The 19,779-nt window shown below is 49.0% G+C and overlaps 1 protein-coding gene and 1 long non-coding RNA gene across 2 annotated transcripts in view; one reads left to right on the top strand and one right to left on the bottom strand.

The window, feature by feature from the left end:
- Nucleotides 1-5,801: 5,801 nt before the first annotated feature.
- LOC101672578 lies at nucleotides 5,802-11,813 on the bottom strand. The gene is made up of 3 exons (XR_200710.2): nucleotides 11,490-11,813; nucleotides 10,116-10,258; nucleotides 5,802-6,144 (listed from the first exon to the last, which is right to left on the bottom strand). It is a non-coding gene; the product is annotated as an uncharacterized LOC101672578 (long non-coding RNA).
- A 4-nt stretch (nucleotides 11,814-11,817) lies between these two features.
- Nucleotides 11,818-19,779, top strand: part of SLC6A17 (solute carrier family 6 member 17) — a 49,330-nt gene continuing 41,368 nt past the window's right edge. Inside the window, exon 1 of the mRNA XM_004769728.3 lies at nucleotides 11,818-12,224. The gene's annotated coding sequence lies outside the window, so the exon portion shown is untranslated. The remainder of the gene's footprint in view (nucleotides 12,225-19,779) is intronic.

Genomic DNA, 19,779 nt, shown 5'->3' with positions numbered 1-19,779 from the left:
GAGAATGTTGTTTGTCAACGTGACAGGTAAAAAATCACATCCTATGATATTTCGATTTGCCAATTCTCCTATTATGAATGAAATGGAACATCTCTTTTATAAATGTAAGAGCCACTTGTACTTTATTTTCCACGAACTCTCTTTTTATACCCTTCTCTTTTACTTACTGATTTTTAGGAACTCTTTATATATGAAAGAAATACTTCTCCCCCCTTCTAAACAGTCATTAATAGATACCTCTAATCACCTACTGTAGGGCAGGACTGTTCTAAGTGCTGGGGATACAGTTTTGGTCTAGTTGAGGAGCCAAAAACAAGCAAATGAAAAGAGAAGTGAGTCAAATGCCAGCTGGTGATAAGTGATTTGGGGAACAATAAAGCAGGAGGAGGTAGAAGGGAGCCAGTGATTATATCATATTTAAAAAGTTCTTCCCCCAGGGCGCCTACTTGTGATCTCTGTCAAGTAAATAAATAAATCTTTAAAAAAAAAAAAAAAGAAAGAAAGAAAGTTCTTCCCCACCCAACATCAGAATAAGTTCTCCATGTTTTCTTTTAGTATTTTTGTGGTTTTGTTAAATAAATTAGACTTTTCAAAGGGCAAACTTCTGACTTTGATGATTCTCTCTACTGTATATTTACATTTCTATTTCATTAATTTCTATCTTGTCTTTCATTTTCTTCCTTCTGTTCCTTTTGAATCTATTTTCCCAAGTTCCTGAGATGGTTGCTTGGCTTATTGATTTTCAATCTCTCTTCTTTTCTAATACATCTATTTAAGGCTATAAATATCCAAGTACTGCATTGGGTACATTCCTATGGCTTTTGTTTTTCACATTTATTAATCCTGATACATGTACAATTTGGTATAAGGAGTAAGGAAGGCATTCAGAGTTACTTCTTTTCTGGTGGCCAAATCAATACCATTTACTAAAAATCCATTTTTGCCCAGGGTGCCTGGGTGGCTCAGCTGGGTATCTGATGCTTGGTTTTGGTTCAGGTCATGATCTCAGGGTCATGATCTCAGGGTTGTGAGATCGAACGCCGTTGTCAGGCTCCATGCTCAGCAGGAAATTTGCTTGAGATTCTCTCTCCCTATGCCCCTCTCCAAACTTGCCTGTGCAGCATTCTCTCAAATAAATAAAATCTTTTTTATTTGACAGAGAGAGAAAAGTCATAAGTAGGCAGAGAGGCAGGCAGAGAGAGTGAGAAGGAGAAGCAGGATCCCTGCTGAGCAGAGAACCTGATGCAGGGCTTGATCCCAGGACCCTGAGATCATGACCTGAGCAGAAGGCAGAGGCTTAACTCACTGAGCCACCCAGGTGTCCCTCAAAAAATAAAATCTTTAAAAAAAAAAAAAATCCATCTTTCCCCTAGTCATTTGAAAAAATATAATCTTCATAATAATCTAAATGACTAAGTCTGAGTTTACTTATGAACTCTGTGTTTTCCTCCTGTACTTCTCATACTAGGATAACATGAATTTAAACTCATAGCTTTATAATACAGTTTCTCACCTAAAGAGTTAGTGCCTTACACCACACAAATCCCTCCTCTGGCTATTCTTGCTGGTTTCTTTTTACATGTGAACCTTCGAATTAGCTCATCTAGCTAAAAAGAGAAAAAAAAACTTTTTGTTATTTTCATTGAGATCATTTTAAAGCTACAGTTTAGAGAAAATTAACACATTTATTATATTTTGTCTTCTCTTTCTTTTCTTCTGTCCAAATGTGTTTTTGTTTGTTTGTTTTTAATCTCTCAGTGGATTAGGATGCTTTCTTCATGAATATTTTCTATACATCTTTTAAAGTTTTTTCTAAGTATTTTTCTTTTTTTGTTGTTGCTATGATAATGGAAGCCTTTCTATTATCTTCTTATCGATTGTTGTATATCCGAAGATTATAGATGTTTTACATGTTCATTTTGCATCCAGTCACATTACTGAATTAAACTATTTAAGTTGTTCAGTTGCAAATTATTTTTGTAAATGGAACTTTCAGCCTTTAAAAGGATAATACACATTATATTTTAAAGCTCAGGGAAAATTTCTTTTTAATGATCCAATGAGTAAGTAAGTGTAAGATGCTTACCGTGGTGGTTTATGAGCTACTGCTAATAGCAACAGTGATAATACTGCCTTGATTTATCTCTTTAATCTTCACAAGGACCTTGTGAGATAAGAGAATTGGATATTATTTCCATTTTCCAGATGAAGAACAAGAAGGTAAAATATTTTTTAAAAAAATATTTTATTTGTTTATTTGACAGAGAGAGATCACAAGTAGGCAGAGAGGCAGGCAAAGAGAGAGGGGGAAGCAGGCTCCCCACTGAGCAGAGAGCCCTCCCAGGACGCTGAGATCATGACCTGAGCCGAAAGCAGAGGCTTAACCCACTAAGCCACCCAGGCACCCAGGAAGGTCCGAGATACTGAGTGATGGTCGAAGATCGCTTGGCAAGGCTGATTCAGAACCTTGATTTATCTGACAGTGTGCATCACACTGCCTCCGAGAAAGAGAACAAGGCGAGTCCTTGTGTAAAGTGAAGAAAACTTTAGAATCCTCCATCCCAAAGGTGTGTTTCGATCTGTACTCCTGATGTTCACGCAGGGCTGTATTTAGTCAGGGCCCCCATCCTGCTTGAAAAGGATTCTGGGAGTCAGATTCTCCGGGGCAGTGTTGCAGTTCCAATAAGGAGAAGGTTGGAGTTGCCTTGGGGTTGGGGCCTGGCCTGCATTTGTGGGGTGCTTCCTGTTCCTGCAGAGGGCTGTCCATTCTCCTTCATCCTGTGCTTCACTGTCTCACTTCCACAGAGGAGATGAGGACCCAAGTGTTCAGCGGCTTGCTTGAGTCCCAGCGGAGGAAGGTGAAGTATGGGGTGCAGGAAAGAATTGGGAGGCCCCTCCCTGGTTTTTCCGGGGCCTTTGATCTCTCCCTGACTCTCGTTCCTCGAATTCCTCCTCACTTCTGCCCCACCTCCCCCAACCTGCTCACCACTGGGGTTCTCTCAGAACCTGGACCAAGGAGTGGGTTCCCGGTCAAGAATGAAGAGACTCTCTAGAAGCTGCTGGGAGGTAGAATCGGGAATACGAATAAGGGTCTCCTCTCAGGGGGCGGGGATAATTCTGAAGTGCTCTGGGTTGCCGCCTCCCACTGAAGTCTAGCTGGGAAGTTGTACCCATAATGTCACCGCCATGCTCTAAAACTTTCAATGTCTCCCTATTACCTTTCAGCCTAAGTAGAGGTTTTCAGACTAACACATCAGTCTTCCACATTAGAGGATCCAACTCACCTTCTGGCTTTATCTCTCACTAGTTCCCCAAGCCACACTTCCAAAAGGCCCAGCTGGATCCAGACCTAGGTCTATGGGGTTGGGGACACGGTAGGTCCCTTCACAAGCACATCCCTGTTTTCTCACTATTTCTCTGCAGCGGTCCTCAAGCTCTGGAGAGGAAGCGAGATGGACTGGTGATATCCATGCCGTCATTGGAAAATGATAATTCTATTTATGCAGCCCGAGCTTAAGTTAGCTGTTTTAGCAGCCATTTCCCATCGTTGCTTCCTATTTATGCTTGAAATATACAAAAACTCTAGTTATTTTTCACATAAAAAATGTGATGGAACCAAATGATGGAACCAAGAATGGTGGATTTAGAGAAACAGGAAACAAACCTGTCAAGGGTAACGAACTCATTTTTGTTGTTTCTACAAAGATTCTTACTTGAATTATTATATGCGCGTACATATAGGCTACTGGTGCACGACAGAATCCTATTCCTTCTTCCAGGAAACCTAATGCTCAGGGCAAAAGCAGAACTGAGCACAAACCCGTAGGTGCTAACAAAGTCCTTCAGGAAAGTTTGCTTTCTTTTATATATGGATGAAGTCCATCATTGTCTTCTCACTGCTGGGGCCGATTTGGGGCTTTTGTTAGGCCCTGTCCAATACAGAGGAAAGTTGTTTATCTTTCTTCCATGTTGTCTTTGGCTGATGGTGTAAACCCCGCCTGGGAACTCAGCCATGAGCTGACTGAGCTTAGCACAGTCCCAGATACAGGGGAGCTTTCCCCAAAGACGATTTGCAAAGAGACCCACAGCACAGAGCCAGGAGCAGGTGGGCTGGGAGCAGCAGGAAGGGCTGCTGCCTGCCCTGCCCACCCCCACAGTCCCACCAGATGGGCCTGGCGAGGGGGCGGCTGCCTGCTGTGCACTGACTGCCAGGGAAGTCCCTCCCCCGTTCAGGTTCCCACCGCGCTCAAGTTTGGACCGGCGACCTTCGGGACAGCTGGGATTGCCAGCAGAGCTTCCTCCCTGGGCGCAGTTCTGTTCCACCTACGCTGGAGCCCAGGACAGAGGGCTCTGGCCAGAAGCACCTCTTTCCAAGCTTGTGACCCAGCTCTCTACTGTGTCGTTGTCACCATCACCATCATTGCGTTGTCATCATGATCCCAGTAGCAGTGGTCCTGTAGAGGCCTTGCTCTGTGCCTGCTGCTAGTATAAACGTGTTCCTTTTAATGATCAATATCCTGCGAGGAGGGTGCTATTCTTTTATTTACTTATTTGTTAAGAATTTATTCACGTATTTGAGAGAGAGAGAGCATGAGAGAGACAGAGAAAGCTTGAGCAGCTGGGTAGGGTAGAGGGAGCCAGAGAAGCAGGTTCCCCGCATAGCAGGGACCCTGACAAGGGGCTCGATCCCAGAACCCTGGGATCATGCCCTGAGCTGAATGCAGACGCTCAACCGACTGAGCCATCCAGGCGTCCAGGAGGTCGTTATTCTTATCCCCATTTTGCAGGTGGGAATACCAGGTCCTGAGAGATCCCACACTAGTGACAGGGGTGTGAAGCTGTGAGCTCTGGTGCCGGTGCGCAGGGGCCGAGTTTCCAACACACTCATGTCCTACTGCCCCTCGCTGCTCCCACATCCCTGCCGCTAAGAGCTGGGACGCCCTTTCTTGCTCATTTTCTAACTGAAGAGGGCAGATGTGGGTCCTTTCTTCTGCAGACTCCAAAGGATCGGAGAGCTGATGACGCCTATAGGGAGGGTCTCATTGGAAAAACAAAGTACAATTGAGTAAGGAGGCAGCCGCAGGCAAGGAAAAGGAAGTTAGGAAGCAGAAGTGCCATGAGTGGGGGTAGCCCGGGAGGAGGTCAGAGCTCCTGTTCTAGGTTCCACTTTCCATTCCCCCCAGGGAGTTGATGCTGGCATTTCCTTCTTGGTTCGTGTGAAATTCCACAGACCTACAGGGCTTGGCTTTATCCTCAGAAGCCATAACAGGATAACCATCCTTAGGGAACTGCAATAGGCCTAGCATTTGTTCTAAAGACACATACAGTATCAGCAGTGGGTGGGGACTTTTGCCTCCGCTGTGTTTTACATCTTGAATCCTACCTGGGTGAGGCTTGCTCCTCCCCTTTGCTCATCTAAGTCAATGAATCTGGGAGGATGGGGTTCCTGTGATGGCTGCGGGAAAAGGCCAATTTTCTACTTCTAAGTGGTTGATGAGGGAGGTCTCCAAGGTGTGAAAGTAGCATGTGGTCACTGACTTCCTTGCTGCTTCCATGCTTACTTAAAAATTACCCGGCTGTTCTGGTTATTATTATTATTTTTTAAGATTTTTATTTATTTGACAGAGAGATAGAGAGAGATCACAAGTAGGCAGAGAGACAGGCAGAGAGAGAGGGGAAGCAGGCTCCCTGCCAAGCAGACAGCCCGATGTAGGACTCGATCCCAGGACCCTGAGATCATGACCTGAGCTGAAGGCAGAGGCTTAACCCACTGAGCCACCCAGGTGCCCCATGTTCTGGTTATTGCTGTGTAATGAAGCATCCTAATACACAGTTTGATTAAAGCATTAATTTTTTAAAGCATTAATTAAATAATTAATTAAAGCATAAAATGAAGGTGATCATTATCTTTCTCTATTTCATGGTTTCTGGGCATCAGGCATTTGGGAAGGACTCAGTGGGTGGCTCCATGCACTGTCCACATGTGGGGACTGAGTGGGTTGGAGGAGCTGCTTCCAAGATGATGCATTCCTGTGGCTGGCGAGGTCAGGAACTCAGCCCTCGCTGGAGGCTGGAGACCTCTTCTCCTCATCGGCTTCTCTCTAGGCTCCACAGAATGGTAGTCAGGTTCTAAGAGCAAGCATCCTGAGAGAGAGAATGGAAGCTACCATTTTCTGACGGCTTGGGTCCAGAAAAATACATGACTTACCTCCCTTGTTCGCGCAGCACAGATCCTAGATTTAAAGGGAGGAGATATAAGCGTCACATCCTGAAGAGAACACAGTCAAACAATGTTGGGGCCTTTTACAAAAACACCCACACTGGAAAAACTAATAATTGTGCCCCTCAGGACAAAGGAGAGATCATAGCTTAGCATCTGTGTGTTTCAGACACTCAGAAACACAGTTTAAGTTAATTGCAATTTGGGCTGCCTCCCTGTGTCCTGGAAAAAACCATGGCCAACACTTCCTCCTACATATTACTACTTAATGATTCTGGGGCGTAGCGTTCCTTGGATTCCTGTACAGAGAAATAAAAAGTAGGAGCATTACTTCAGTGTCTTTCTTTTCAGGAAGACAGGCTTGGGTGGAAGAGGAAGAGCTGGGGAGGGGAGATTAACCAGTAAATGTGTCTCCTCTTCCAAGTAGGACCACTATTGAGAAGAATGGATTAGGTCATTGTGTTGGACCCGCCATACTTGACAGGGCTTCCCGACCTGTAAGCTTTGACTGAGCACCTCTTATATGTACGTCCTGTGTTGGGTATGGGAGCGCAAAGCATGGAGAGATGAAGAGGAAGAGGTCCCTGCCTTATATGCAGCCACACTCTTAATTTGAGAGGTAAGGCATAGACATGGGAAGGGGGACCTACTTTATAAAGCCCTAAATGTCAAGGTTGAGAGCAAGAACTTTGGTCCTGGGATGGCTTCGCTGTATGACTTGGACACCAAGCCTGAGTTCCTCTTTGAGTAAGCTGGGGTTACTAATATTCTTACCTCATAATATTATCCGATATACTTTAAACATCTTTCTATAGTCCTGGCAAGAAAGAATCAGTTTTCTAGATGTTCAGAGGGGAGATGGCCACTGAGAGCTGGAGGGTTCAGGAAGACTTCCTGGTGGAAGTGTTCCTTCCCTCTCCATGCTGGGACCTTCAATCAGGGATATCTTCTGAACTTTATTTTCTTTCACCTCACTGAAAATGTTGACACTGTGGACTGCCTTCTCCTTCTAGAAACACTTTCTTCTGTGATAAACATTGTCCACTCACCTCTTGACTCTTCCTCTCTGTCTTCTTTCCTGACCCTTCTTGCTCCTCCTGCCCCTCCAAAGCAGGCACAGCCCCCCAAGTTCTGTCTTCTTGACTGTCTTTTATGTACTTCCCCTCCACTTCAGCACCACGTTTCCACTCATGATGTCCAAGTCTGTCCTCAGCCCTCTCTCCTGAACTTTATAGCCATATTTCTTCTTTTTTTTAAAACAATGTATTTATTTATTTATTTTAAAAGATTTTATTTATTTATTTGGCAGAGAGAGATCACAAGTGGGCAGAGAGGCAGGCAGGGTGGGGGGAAGCAGGCTCCCTGCTGAGCAGAAAGCCCGATGCGGGGCTCAATCCCAGGACCCCAAGATCATGACCCAAGCCGAAGGCAGAGGCTTCTCCCACTGAGCCACCCAAGTGCACCCCCCACCCCATATTTCTAACCTCACCGCTTTATCTATTCTTTCATCAAATCCCTGTGGAGAGTCCACCTTGTGGTGAAGAAGGACATGGTCTCTGCCCTCATGGAGTTTACCCATCAGCCAAGGAGACCATCACTCAGCAGCCAGTCACACCATTAGGCATCTGGTTACGATCATGAAAAGGGCTACAAAGAAGAAATGTCTTCTTGGGAGGTAGATTGAATTCTTCTCCGTGGTCAGGAGAGGTGTGAAGAATTGGGGTTTGAGGTGAACTGGGTAGATGAGCAGGGAGTGAGGGAAGAGGAGAATGGGACAGAGAGGCTCTCTGTCAGAGAGGGAACATGGCTGAAGGCCAAGTCAAGAAGGAGTGGGTGCATAGGAGAGCCAGGAGAAAGTTGGAGCAGGCAGTGGGCTGTAGGGAAGGCCATTTGGGAAGGTGTGAAATGAGGCTAGGGCCAAGGCAAGGCCTGGAAGGACGTGTTGAAGATGTGAGCCAAACTCTGCAAGCTTGAGAAGAGTGTGGTCATATCTAGACTTCTAAAAGATCGTGCCATTGTGGTGTGGAGAAAGGGAGCAAGACTGGAATTATCATCAGGAGGTGATGGTGAGAGTCCAGGTGAGCCATTATTTTGGTCTGACTGATGGCAGCAGAATGAAAAAGAAACAGACAGAATCTAGAGGTACTTAGAAGATGAAATCTCCCGGATTTAGTGGTAGATTGCACAACAGAGGGAGAAAGAGGAGGTCTCAAGGATGATTACTGGGTTTCTGACTGGCTCAGCTCTTCATGGAGCCAGGGAAGACTGGAGGAGGAGCAGGAAGTGAACTACAGAAAGTTTCCAGTGTAGAACTTTGAATGGTGAATGTATTTCTTACATATCTGCATTAGATGTGATTCCAAAGGAGTCAAGGGGAAAGATGGAGTAGGAAGTTGAGCATGTAGAGCTCAGAGGATATCTGGAATGGACATGTAGAGGTGGGAATCAGTGGTCGGTCTGGGAGATGCTCTAGGAGAGAGGTACAAAGGGTGAAAAGGCTAGGGCTCTGGGAGGCCCAGAATTGAACTGGAAGGGGAAACTGAGAGGTGGCCAGAAGGTAGGAGGAAAGCCAGGGAATGTGGAGTCCTAAGGAAGAGAGTGCTAGAAGGAAGGAGAGCCAAGACAAGTATCATAGAGAGGTCAGGGAGATGAGGACTTGGAGACTGTTCCATGGATTTAGTGACATAGAAATCCCTTGTGACCTTAGTAAGAGAAAGCCATTTGGCAGCATGATGGGCAGAGGTAAGTTGGAGAGTGAGTGGGGATTGAGGGAATGGAAGTAGGCTATGTGGGAGACAATGAGAAGGTAGGGATGGGAGCTTTAGTGACTTTGTAAAAGGAAGATAGCTGCTAAGAAGGATCTAGTAGCAAGGGAAATGTGGACAAGGAAGAGAGAAGAGGAGTAACCCACAGTGACTGAGGATCTCAAGAAGCGTGGGACCAGGGGACCCAGTGGGCAGATGGGGGCTAATCTCAGGGAGCAGGAGAGACTCTCCAATGCTGTACCAGGAAGGAGGAGGAGAGGGCAGGTGCAAATGTAGGGGCCTAGGGGGGTAGGTCTGCTTTTATCAGTGGAAAACCAAGGGGGGCTTCTGGCCAAAATAAAGCAGGGATCTATGTGGTATTGGTGCTACAGTGGGATGGGTATTTAGGAGAGTGGAGAAGACTGGAGTGGCCTCCAACAGAATGGAGAAGTAAGTTGACCAGAGAATCCTAGGAAGGTTGTTGTGCCACTTCAGAGCCCACTTGAGGTTAATGACCATGAAAAGCAGAGGGACACCTGTGTGTTCCATAGTGAGTTTTTCTCTAGAGAACTTGGCATAGAGAAAGCCAGTATTGAGTTCATTCATGGTTAGGGCTTAACTGGGGTTGATGTGACATACAGGTAGGGAAGCAATGGACATCTTGGGGTTATCCTTTTGATAGCCCACGGACATTTTATTTTCAATATGTCCTAGATCCGTGATCTCATTACCTTCTTCCCTACTGCTCCTCAAATCTGTTCCTCTTTTGAAATTCCCTATCCTGGTTAATAATAATAAATCATCTAATGATACCACTAATAACAGTCATTTTTTAAGCATATATATCAGACGTAATACCAGATATTTTTAAAAATCATCTCATCTGATCATCATAACAGCCTTATGGGGGATGTATTATTCATTGTACAGATGTGGAAACTGAGGATCAGAATGCGATATCACTTGCTCAAGGTCTCTAGGAAGTGGCAGTTGGGATGAGAGAAAACAGGTCTGCAAGGTCCAAAGTCCTATCCTTCCCGACCAGCACACCATTACTGCAATGAGTTCCCTTGCCCCAAAACCACCTAACTCTGATCCCGCCCTTCTTCACCATCCCCCACCAGGTCCAGTGTCCCATTCTGTTGGTTCACCTCTGGCACGTCTCCTGGATCACTTGCTACTTCCTGCCGTGCCTCTTCACCCCACTCTGTGTTATTGGTTGAGTCTCCTTGCATGTCAGCTCCACGAGGATAGGGATCATCGCCTGTCCTGTTCTCTGCTGTGTCCTCAGGGCCTAGAATAGCACCAGGCAACAGCACTCAGTAGCTGTTGAGTGAAAGGATAGATGTCTTTTGGGAGATAAATCTCCATGGGAGTCTCACATTTCTGCAGGCCTTGTGGGCAGAGGCACTGAGGGCTGTTTGCTTCAGACTATCTTTTCGAGGGTATTTGCATAGTGAACAGCTTCAGGAGACACTCTCCCTCAGTGGAAGATGGGCTTGTTTGCTGTCTAAGATAACACTGTCTCTCTCCAGGGCAAATGCTGGCAGGTTTGCTTGCATCCCATTATAAAGCACTGGGGCTTCTAAACTTAGAATTCCTCAGGGTATGCAGGATCACAGGGACCTAGCCCTTCCCAAGGAACTTGGAAAGCAAGGGAAACTGACTTGCAAGGGAAGCTCCTGCTTCTTGCTGCACTACAGGTAATGAAGTCCTTTGTCTCTGGCCATGGAGTCTCATGTCTTCTGCCAGCTTCCATGAAACAGTGGCAGATTCACTCTTTAGAATCCAAGGGTAAAAAATCTCAGAACCTTCAGAGTTTGTGACAGTGGCCCTCTTGCCTGTCAGTAGGACAACTGAGAATCAGCCTCCACCTCCCCCTGCCTCTCCCTTCCCCAAACACTGTCTCTAATGCCAAGGTCCCTTAGAGCACAGAGAATTCATCCCAGACTCTCTCCACACAACCAGCCCTCCAAGGCTGGGAATGATGGCTCCCCCTCCCTAACTTCACTCCTGTTACCCCACTCCTCCAACTTGGGCAGTCAGTCACCTCTGCTGCACACCTTCTCCACTCTCTGATATCTTTTTCCTTGTCATGCTCTCCCCTCAAGGGCCAACCTTCTCCTTTTCTGTCTGTTGAAGTCCTGTCCACCCTTTGAGGCTAGGATCCCACTTCCTTCCTCAAGGCCTGCCCAGAGCCCAGTCAGAATTTTCCTTTCCCTTCATCGTCCCCTATTTTCCCCATGTTATAGGGTTCCCCAGTCTTTCGGCCTGATATTGTGGCTCTCTAGGTAACCCCCCTCTGCCTGTCCCAGAGGTTCCCCCAACAGTTCTGTGATCTTCTCAACCCCGTGGCATACAGGAGAAGCTCAGCAGAAAAGTACTATATTGAAGTTGAACCGCAGGGGAAACGGTCTTGAGGATGGTAGGACAGAAGAACGGTGGAGTGGAAAAGGAATTCCAAGCAGGGGAAGAATGAGTGAAGGAAGGCAGGGAGGGGGAAGTGGCTACAGGGGAGTACGCACTTTGGCTGGAGCTGAGTTCACAAAGGAAGGCCAAAGAGCTGCTCCTTAAAAGGTGAAGAAATAAGGCCCAGGACTCCGCAGGCCCTTGGCCATCGGGGCCCCATTCCTCTCTGAGGACAGAAGCCCTGGTAATGCTGTCCTAGGGTCTGGGTCCCTTGGGCTGGCGCCACAAGAGGCTGGTCCCAGGTTAGCCCCTCTCCCTCTCCTGGCCCACCCCCTCAGCCTGCATCGTCGGCCATCAGAGCCTCGCTTGCGGCCCCAGAGCCTCGCACTGACGCGGGCCCGCGCGTGAGTCAAGCCTGCGTCACGGCGCCCCGCCGCCAGGGTGGCCTTTCGGAAAGCGAGGGAACAGTGCGCGCCGCGCTCCGCCCAGCTCCGTTCCGCTCCGCAGAGCCGGCGCGGCCAGGGCACAGGGAGGGCGGCACTCGGCGCCGGCGACCGCAGCCGCACGCGCCGTCTCCATCGCGGGACCTGGGTCCCAGCGCTGCTCTCTAGAGGCTCGAGCGCGCAGCGGGCGGGATCTGGGCCGGGACCGGCGGCGAGGGAGGGAGGGAGCGAGCAGAGTCGCGTGCGCGGACGCGCGACTCCAGGTCCCCTCCCAGACCCGGCCGGTGCCCGCCGCCGCCAGACTCGGGCTGCCCGTGGGAGGGGCGGTGCGCCCGCCACCCGTCTGGGACCGTAGCTACTCGGCCGGAGTGCAGGGGCCGAGTCCGCGCGACTGCCCACGCCGGACAGGTGAGTCGCCGGCCGCGCCCCGCCCGGGTTTACCGCGCCAGCCACCGCAACTTTAGCTGTTCCGGCCCCGCCCCAGCCAGGAAGGCCTAAAGACAGAGGCGCGAGGAGGCGCCGCCAGGTACCCGCCCGGCCCTGAGCGGGCCCCGGGCTCCTCCCGCCGCTCCAGCCGCTGTTGCCTGGAGACGGAGCCCCGGGGCTCGCGCACCTCCGCGCTCACGGGTTGGCCAACCGGCTCTAGCTTCCCGGGCTCAGGAGGGCCCAAGAACTCCGGGGGTAACCGGGCAGAGGTGCAGAGGCAAGCGCCCCGCGGAGGACCAGGTTGGAGACCCGGCCGGTGTGGCCGCCCGGAGCTGCGCGCCCAGGGCGCAGTTCCCGCGAGGAGGCTCCTGCGCGGCTGGAGACCCCAGCCCCAGCTGCTGGGCTTCAGGCCCGTGACCTTGACAGTAACATTGGCCAGAGAAGCAGAGAGCTTACGCCCGAGATGAATATTTAATTCCCAGTCTGGGGCTGGACCGCGCTCAATTCGGAGCTAGCGGGGAGCCCATCTTCCCTCGAGGGAAGCGCGTCTGGCAACCGAATGGCGGACATGGGGGACGTGCGCGGGGTGCGGGTCTGGAGGACTGTCTCGGGAGAGGCCTCTGCCACGTTTATACCTGTGCGCATCGTGCTCCCAAACTGTGCTCGCTGTAGTCTGGGGAGGGCAGTTCCCCTAGGGGCGCGGCCGCTGAGGAAGGTAGCCCAGTGCTGTCTTTTAAAGCCCAAACAGCCCTCTCGGACTTTAAGTGTTAGGAAATCCTGAGGTCACTCACCTTTATAGGACCCAGTTGCTATCAAGTTGAGTTAAAAAAAAAAAATTTTTTTTTTTTTTAAATCCCATTCCTCTTTCCTTCTTTGGGAAAACCTTTAGGAATTAGGAAATTTCTAACCAGAGCTGCCTTAGTGGGGGTGCAATTCAGCTGTGAGAGTGAGACAGGAAGGTTGGGTTGGTGAGACAGGGCAGCGGTATACAGAAAAAACGATGCTTGTGAGGGGGCTGTCCTTGTTAATAGGAACTTCCAGGAGCTAAGAAAATCCTGTAATGGTTCCCCAAATATTCAACCAAAACTTGAGTTGGAGCCTGTTAGATGGTGCTGGACATTCTGATGGATGCCTAGAGAGCAAGGTCAGAGTGTGTTGAGGTTAACAGCAAAGGATTCTTGAATTTCGTGCTGTGCCTACATTGTCCCACAGTCCAGTGAGGTAGACCCATCACCCAAGCAGGAAGGGCTTTGAGGTCACACCTGACTGTCCTTGGCTGTGGCCCATCCAGTGGAACCATCAGAGGTTTTGGCTCCTGTGCTGGCCTTTTCTCCAACGAAGCAGCTGCAGCTAAGTAGGTGGTGAGTTTCAGCAAATCCTTGCAGCTTGGCCCGAGTGACTCAGTGCAGGAGGCAAATCATGCCCACCGGTGCTGATTGGAGTCAGTTCATTTGGCCTGAGTCACACACAGAATTGTGTGTCAGCTATTTATGAGTTGAATGGAGTTCTTTATCCGGACTTGTAAGCAAAAAACCCCAGAGCTCCCAGGGTTTTGGGGTCACAGAGGTGGGCAAGTCCTCAGGGTGAGCTAAGCAGAGCTCGGGCTGTCTGGCTCCTGGGCAGGGGTCCTAGAGCTCTGGCCCCACAGGCAAGGCAAGCAGGGATTGGGTGGTGGGTTGGAGCAGAGGCTCCGTGGGAGGCTCTGTGATTGTGGACAGAAATGGGCCCTGTGCTCTGCCACATGCTGGCATGGGGTGACCTTGGACAAGTCACTTTACCTCCAGAGCCTTGATTTCCTCAGTTATAAAATGCGGATGCCTATAGTGCCTTTTCTCAGGCTTATTTGGAGCCCCTTGCTGGACACCTGGCAGATGCTTGTGAAATGTTGATTCCCCACACTTGTCTTTATGGTCCTTAAACAGTGGTGGTTCTTTCTTTCCCTGCCCTTGTGCCTTGGTGTGAGAAGGGGTGTGGAGACCAATGAAAGTGTCAAGGCTTCTCACGTGGTTGAGAAGGACCCGTAATTCAGCTTTAAACTGACCTCTTCCCAACCTTTGGGTCTCCCCAGGACACCCTGAGTAAGAGCAGGATTACAGGGCGGGGGGTGGCGGGAAGAGCTGTGCTGGGTCTGGTGAGTGTGCTCGGCTGTCTGCAACAGCTCCGGGGCGAGACTCCTGCATGGACCTTTACTCCTTAGGATCGTGGGTAACTGTGGCCTGCTCTCAAGTTGTGGCATTTAGCTGGGTGGACTCCAAGGGCCCCTGCCCTTGGATAAGATCTTGCCCTCCTCCCCCCCCCCCACCTGTCCTGTCCACCATGGAGTTGGAAGCTGCATGACAACCATTCTGGAGAGGAGACTGTGTTATTCTCCTGCCTTTCCCGAGGGATCCTGGCCCCTCACTCTCTCTTTCTGTAATGTCTCTAGACTTGGTGTAGCTAAGAAGTGTGCGCCTCAAAAGTAAAGGCAGTAAGGGGATCCCCCGTGTAGCAAGAGGCCCAGGGGACTCCAGTCTACTACTGGCAGTGTGTGTGTGTGTGTGTGTGCATGTGTGTGCACGAGGCACACACACCCTGGAGGTATGCCCTTCCCACTGGATCTGGCAGCAAATTTCTGAGATGAGGGCATTCTTGACAAGCAGGGTCCCTCTGCCTGTGTACCTTCCCTCCCCTCATGCTCCTTTCCTGTCTAAGTTAGCTGCAGCAGGACAATTCATCACCAGTCCCTTTAAGGTTGCTAAGATAAGCAGCAGAATAGTTTAAAGGAAAGATGGATTTGAGCTTTCTTCCTGGAAGCAGATTTGAGTTATGGCTTGCTCCTGGGCTGGGCTGCAAGGCGTTCTCACAGCAAAACATCTGGAGCACCCAGGCTGGGAAAAGACTCTGTAAGTCAGCCCCAACAAAGTCCTTTTCCATCATCCTCCCCCACCTTGTGTCCCAGACTACCAGAGGTCAGAAGCACAAGACTACTGGTGGATCTGTATTAGTGCGCTAACCTAGATGGGCAGGTTAGTGACCTGTGGGGAAAGGCCAGCTTGGCGTGCTTTTAGGGCAGGTGACTGCCATTCTAGGTTCCAGCAACCCACGCCATGCTTGGCACACAACAGTGTCGCCCAGGTTTTTACCGAAGGCTTCAGTGTTATGCTAAGTGCTTTATTCATATACCATCTCATTTAATCTTCGCTACAACCACAGGAGATGGATAGTGCTCTCTGTACTTTACAGATATGGGACTTGATGTTCAGAGAGGTGAAATAATTTGTCCAAGGTCACACTGATAGTGAGCAGCAATCTGGCAATCTGATCAGGTACAGCAGGATCCAGACTTTATGCCCCGAACCACTTAGGTGATATCTTCACGGTATGCTCTTAATAAATATTTGCTGGCTACCTGAGCATTTATCCAAACAAGGTGTTCTAAGCCTGTGGGTCCGGTTCTTTAAGCCAGTGCCCCAAGGAAGCAGAAAATGAGCCTCCACCAGTGGGAATTTGGTAGAGAATGAACATACGTAAACTTCCACGGTTTGGGAAATCTGGTCTGTTGTGTCTGGTGGGTTGGAATCCAGCCAAAGATCCCAGGCTCCATTGTCATGCTTTACTGTCCTGTTGGTCTTTTTCTTCCCGATCTCTACCACTCCTGACCTCATTCCTTAAAGTTTATCCAAGTCAGGGGTTGGTGCTGAAAGCAGCGAGGGAAGAGTCCCGGCAGGCTGGATGGTACCCGGAGGATGTCTGCCTCCGCAGAATCAAGGCGGCCGTGTTGCTGCTGGGAGCTCTGGTGTGTCAGATTTCTCTGCTGGAGAGCATGTGCCAGGGACTTGGAGGGATTTCTGGTCAGGCCCCAGACCCCAGAGTGAAACTGTTAACACTCCAAGGTTATTTATGGCAGCTGCTGGCATGGGCTGCTCAGAGGGATGCTGCTTGCTTCCTAGTCTTGTCCCATGGAGAGCCCACTGTCCTCACCCCTGGGGCATTGCCCTGGAGTCCTTGGCTGCTCTAGGAAATGTGGCTTCTGATTCTTCCTGCCTCTTCATCTCTTTGCTCTCTGAGAAATCATCAGCCCTGGGAGAATAGGCCCGTTTGTCCTATCCTGCCTTGTACCTGCAAGCCACCATTGATCTTGGGGAAGTTCCTGTAGGTGAGGGTGGAAAACTGGAGTGTAAGCATTATTGCTTCTCCACCCCACCCCCAGAGGACATGAAGAGTTCTCCCAGAAGCCCTTGCTGCACAAGCAGCCATTTTGTGCAGATACAGTGCTTTGAAAATTCCCCCTCTCCCACCTCCATGAGTAATTATTTAAATTAAAATGTGGTTCAATCATGGCTAAAACTAGTTATTTAAAAAAAAAAGCACTAGATATTCACGGTGTTCAGAAGATTTACAGGTGAGAACCTAAGCTCAAATGCAAGATGGATTGCTGTACTACATTATTCTCATGTTCGTGACTGGGTATATTTTGTTGGAGAATAATTCTGGGTCAGGTGAGTCCTGAGTAGCCTGAGTCTCCAACCTGGGTATTGAGACTTAAAGCCCTATCTGGCTGGGGCCTCTTGTGGAGTGAAGGCATAGGCAGGAGAAAATAATGCCCAGCTCCTGGGCTCTGGGCTCATCTCATCTCCTGCATTTGTCCCACCGAGCTGCCTCTCTATCTTCCAGGGCTACTCATGGTTCATTTGGAGATAACAAGTTGCCTCTCACTGTACTCCATCGTTTCTAATTACTGGGTTAATTAGAATTTTCCCTGGATTCTGTGCACCACTAATTTGCGACCTATTCTTTTACTCACAAAAATAATTCATTGGTCCACACCCCCAAATTCTGCTGCTTGCATTTTTCTCTTTAATTATAAGACTCCCGGCTCCTGTGGTTTTAAATCCCACTCCAGGCCAGGAGTGCCGTTTGTTAAAGCTCTCTTTCGAGGAATGAGACCAGTCACCTGCTGGAGTGCCTCCATCAGGTGCTGCCAGGTGCGTATTCAGTGAGGATGTGGACCTTCTCTTCCCTAGGGGTGGGTCTAAGGGAAGGAGGGCAGCCGCAACCCACAATTAGCTCCCAGAATGGCCGGGTGGGCGCTGTCCACGGTCCTGGCACACCACAGAGATGCCCCGCTGGCTAGTGATTTGGGGACTTCTTTAGAGCAGCTGGAAGGAATCTCCTTGACCAGTTCCCCAACTCTCATTATGCCATTGGCTTTAGGGAAGGACCTAGCCAAATGAAGAAACTCCTAACCGCAGGGAGAAACGATGGTAGACAGACTCGCCTCACTGTTGACGTGCTGAGTGAGATTCAGGTGTGTCATTGTGCAACGCAGCCGGGCCCCGTGCAAGAACTTCCTCACCGGTGCCACATACGGGTAGCTCGTGGCCCGGAAACAGTGATGCCTTCATGTTTTGGAGTAGCCCCAGTGTCCCAACCAGCATTCTTTTCTTTGTGTATTATGACATACAGAAGATTGGAAAGCACCAATATATCAGAAAGGAAATGGGCTACAGAGTTTTGAATCCCCACTCTGACACTTCATGACAGGCTAATCTTGAACCTGTTATCTTCCCTTAGCCTTGGCTTCTTTGTAAATGAGAATTACATTTTTTATCCCAGGTTTTTTGGGGGATAAATTATGTATGTAAGCACAGTAGGTCTTCAAAAATACTTGCTCCTGGGGCATCTAGCTTGGTCCACTGAGTGGCCACCTCTTGATTTCGGTTCAGTTCATGATCTCAGGGTCATGGGATTGAGCCCCATGCTCAGCGGGGAGTCTGCTTGTGGATTCTCTGCCCCTCCTCCCACTTGTGCACTCTCCTTCTCTCTCTCTCTCAAATAAATAAATCTTTTTTAAAAAAATGCTTCCTCTCTTTGCTGTGATCTCAGCTGTCCTATGACCTGTTCCCAGTAGGAGCACTTTTCTGGCTACCCCTTCCACAAAGCTGCACTTGGGCTGGTGAGCAAAGAGACACAACCCTTCTCATTCCCAGGAAAGAGACATCATGTTGGGACGGTAATTAAGGGTTTCTGATCTCTATTCCTTCAAGTGCACTTCAGCAGTCTGGTGGGTAACTCAGGTAATTGGACCCCCTTGGTTCCCTCTGTCTCTCTCTGAAACAAGACAAAATAGTGGCTTTAAGAAAATCCAGGTCAGAGAATTTGGACAGATACTGTGAGGATCCATCTGTTACCACCATGAGCCTCCTGTGAATGAGGAAAGAAGGTAGTGAGGTTTTTACTCATTGCTCCTGAACTTTTAATTTTCACATCTGATTTTTAAAAATTGTGTCTTTTTCCAATTGGGACAGTCTCATGAGTCTTCTGCCTGTCTGGGACCTGATATGCTCTGCAACAGCTTGGGGCCCTCCTTTTCCTTCTCTCTCTAAAACTTAAACCTCACCCATCACCCAGGCTTGGGTCACCATCCCCTCTCACCTGTCCTCCCTGTTTTTTCACTTGTCCTGTAGTCATCTCCTTAAAAACAGTTGAGTCACATCACTCCCCTGCTCAGACACTTAAAACAACTCCCTCCTAGCCTTGAAAAGAAACCCAGGCCTTTCCATGCTTTGCAAGTCTTCTCTGGAGTCTAGCTATCCTCCTGTCAGCACTTCCCATTCTTCCCTTGCTTAGGATGCTCTAGGCTCAGGCTCTTCTTTCTGGTCCTTATATTCACCAAGCAGGCTGCCTCAGGGCCTTTGCACTTCCCTATTTTCTCTGCCCTGAATGATTTCTCAGGCTACTCACATGGCTCATTCTCTCCCTCTATCGGGTCTTTATGAGAATGTGCCCACCTATTCCCCCTATATGTCGTAGCATCCCTGTCTCACTCCATCCCCTCACATTCACTATTACATATTTTTGTGCGATCTTTATGTATACTATAGATATGTGTCTGTATACACAATATTGATTATATATTTGTCTGATTTTTATTTGTCATTTTGCACAAGAATATAAACCTCATGAGGGAGGGACACCGTTTACTCTGTTCCCTGCTGTGCTCGAACAGGCCCTGGCACTTAGTGTTCAGTAAATATTGGATGAAGAAAGTAAAGAAAGCAGCACATCAGTTGGAGCGCCAGCACCTGTGTCTCCCAGCAGCGCCCCCCCCCATCATCAGGGACCCACATGCTTGTCACACTCTGCTTTGCCAGACCATGGGCAGCTTGCCTCTAGACTTGGGTCAAGCCCATCTCCCCCGCGTCTCCCCAGACATGAAGGGGCGGCTGGTGCCTGTGTTATCTTTTTATCCTCCTGATGCCTCTGTGAGATTGGGGCCGTCTTCTCCATCTTTTCAGATCTAGAAGCCAAGACTACAAAGGTTATGCAGTTTCCTGAAGACTCATAGCTAGTAAGGAGAGCAGGACTTCAACCAGGGTGCCCTTGCTCGGAAGCCCATCTTTCTGGGCTTGTGTTGAGGTATAGAGCCAGACCCCAGAGTCAGACTACGCTGGTGTGGACCCAGGGCCCCCAGATTTTGAGCTGTGTCTAGGAACCCATTGCCTTACCTCATCAGGTCCAAGATGCGTTTTTCTGTACGTTGTCACCTCGTCAATTC

The sequence above is a fragment of the Mustela putorius genome, unplaced genomic scaffold, assembly GCF_011764305.1.
Source record: "Mustela putorius furo isolate JIRA1106 unplaced genomic scaffold, ASM1176430v1.1 tig00000585_pilon_pilon_pilon, whole genome shotgun sequence".
In the NCBI taxonomy this organism is placed as follows: domain Eukaryota; kingdom Metazoa; phylum Chordata; class Mammalia; order Carnivora; family Mustelidae; genus Mustela; species Mustela putorius.
The sequence above is the reverse complement of the archived record's forward strand: the minus strand, read 5'-3'. Positions and strand labels throughout refer to the sequence as shown.